The following is a 2,957-nucleotide window of genomic DNA, read 5'->3' as shown; positions in this document are numbered from 1 at the left end:
TGCTGAAGTCTGTACAGAAGATCCGGACTACCTGCATGGAACATGCAGAAGGGAGGATCATTGACGCTGACTTTCTGAAGTCGTTGCAGAAGATCCTGGCAGCTTGGAACTCGCAAACAGAGGATCACTGAAGAGACTATTCTGAAGTCGTTGGAGAAGATCCTGGCAGTTTGGAACTCGCAAGCAGAGGATCACTGAAGAGAAGATTCTGAAGTCGTTGCAGAAGATTGGGGGGCACTAAGCTTGTGGTCGTTGTTGCTGTGGCAGTTTCCAAACTCACTTCTTGCAGAACTTCCTTGTTTCTCCGGCAGAGCAGCTTAGCAGTAGACCTTGTAACGGCCACCTAATTTGTTATGTACCTTTAAGGCACCTCCTGTGATGTCATGCGTTGTCTAGGGGTTTGTTCCTGGGTAACGTTTGCGCTGGTGATATAGCGGACTGTTCTAGTATACTCTGCTCCAGAAAGCATCCTGATTCTTTTATTATTTTTATTTGTAATTCTGCCAAAGTGTGTCTTGTAATTTTCTCCCCACTCTCCTCCATGTATGCGGAGAGTGCGAGGATCATTTGAAGCTACGTATAAAGACGTATGGGATCACCAACTCTCTCGTCTATGAGTATTATTTTCCTTCTTTTATTCCTGACATCTGGACAAATCCTAAAACACTCTGGTCGACGTTACAAAGTGGCGCCCGAACATCTGGATCTACACCTGTCATCGGTAAATCTGATCACACGCATGTTGCACTTTTATCGGAGCTGAGTATTGTGTGATTCACCCGAGGCACGGACATTGGCTGACTAGCTTGCTAATCGTGCGGACCATGCGGTCGTCTCGTTCTGGATTCTCCGTTGAGATTAAAGACTTTCGGCTGTTCGCGGATGCGGTGATCGAGGATTGACTGGAATATTGATCGGTGAGATACAATTACTGAACTTCTGGACATTTAAAAAAAAATAAATAAATATAATTTTTTTTTTTGCTCAACTGAACAATGTTTTTTTGATATCAGGACGTTTTGCTCGTGTTGGCTGGACAGTTGCGTCACAATTGTGGTCTTTAAAAAGAAAAACAAAAGACATTTGTATGGAGTAAAGGAAGATTGAGTGTGGGGAAAAAAAAAGTTTTTGGCTCAACCTCACGTTGACTGGACAAGTGCAGCTGAGCTCGCCCCCTAATAAGAACACTTGGTTGGGTAAAGGTGTATTGTAACTTGTTTGAAAGTCATTTGTGCTTTATTGAAATGTTCCTAGATGATTGGAATGTGTTAAATTACTGAGTGTGTGATTAGGGGAGATAATTTTAGTTACAGGAAAAAAGTACAGTGAATGTTTTTTTTACTGAATATTTTACAGAACTGCTTCAGTTTCTCTTCAGTTGGTGAGTGGAAAAAAAGTGTTTTGATAGATACTTTTTGATTTGTAATTCCTGAATTTTACTGTTTGTCTCAAATACAGTGGGTACGGAAAGTATTCAGACCCCCTTAAATTTTTCACTCTTTGTTATATTGCAGCCATTTGCTAAAATCATTTAAGTTAATTTTTTTTCCTCATTAATGTACACACAGCACCCCATATTGACAGAAAAACACAGAATTGTTGACATTTTTGCAAATTTATTAAAAAAGAAAAACTGTGACACTTTGCTGTGACACTCATATATTTAACTCAGGTGCTGTCCATTTCTTCTGATCATCCTTGAGATGGTTCTACACCTTCATTTGAGTCCAGCTGTGTTTGATTATACTGATTGGACTTGATTAGGAAAGCCACACACCTGTCTATATAAGACCTTACAGCTCACAGTGCATGTCAGAGCAAATGAGAATCATGAGGTCAAAGGAACTGCCTGAAGAGCTCAGAGACAGAATTGTGGCAAGGCACAGATCTGGCCAAGGTTACAAAAAAATTTCTGCTGCACTTAAGGTTCCTAAGAGCACAGTGGCCTCCATAATCCTTAAATGGAAGACGTTTGGGACGACCAGAACCCTTCCTAGAGCTGGCCGTCCGGCCAAACTGAGCTATCGGGGGAGAAGAGCCTTGGTGAGAGAGGTAAAGAAGAACCCAAAGATCACTGTGGCTGAGCTCCAGAGATGCAGTCAGGAGATGGGAGAAAGTTGTAGAAAGTCAACCATCACTACAGCCCTCCACCAGTCGGGGCTTTATGGCAGAGGGGCCCGACGGAAGCCTCTCCTCAGTGCAAAACTCATGAAAGCCCGCATGGAGTTTGCTAAAAAACACCTGAAGGACTCCAAGATGGTGAGAAATAAGATTCTCTGGTCTGATGAGACCAAGATAGAACTTCTTGGCCTTAATTCTAAGCGGTATGTGTAGAGAAAACCAGGCACTGCTCATCACCAGTCCAATACAGTCCCAACAGTGAAGCACGGTGGTGGCAGCATCATGCTGTGGGCGTGTTTTTCAGCTGCAGGGACAGGACGACTGCTTTCAATCGAGGGAAAGATGAATGCGGCCAAGTACAGGAATATCCTGGACGAAAACCTTCTCCAGAATGCTCAGGACCTCAGACTGGGCCGAAGATTTACCTTCCAACAAGACAATGACCCTAAGCACACAGCTAAAACAACGAAGGAGTGGCTTCACAACAACTATGTGACTGTTCTTGAATGGCCCAGCCAGAGCCCTGACTTAAACCCAATCGAGCATCTCTGGAGAGACCTAAAAAGGGCTGTCCACCAACGTTTACCATCCAACCTGACAGAACTGGAGAGGATCTGCAAGGAGAAATGGCAGAGGATCCCCAAATCCAGGCGTGAAAAACTTGTTGCATCTTTCCCAAAAAGACTCATGGCTGTATTAGATCAAAAGGGTGCTTATACTAAATACTGAGCAAAGGGTCTGAATACTTAAGACCATGTGATATTTCAGTTTTTCTTTAATAAATCTGCAAAAATGTCAACAATTATGTGTTTTTCTGTCAATATGGGGTGCTGTGT

Source organism: Sinocyclocheilus anshuiensis, unplaced genomic scaffold, assembly GCF_001515605.1.
Source record: "Sinocyclocheilus anshuiensis isolate Anshui unplaced genomic scaffold, SAMN03320099.WGS_v1.1 scaffold2747, whole genome shotgun sequence".
Taxonomy (NCBI): Eukaryota; Metazoa; Chordata; class Actinopteri; order Cypriniformes; family Cyprinidae; genus Sinocyclocheilus; species Sinocyclocheilus anshuiensis.
The sequence above is the reverse complement of the archived record's forward strand: the minus strand, read 5'-3'. Positions refer to the sequence as shown.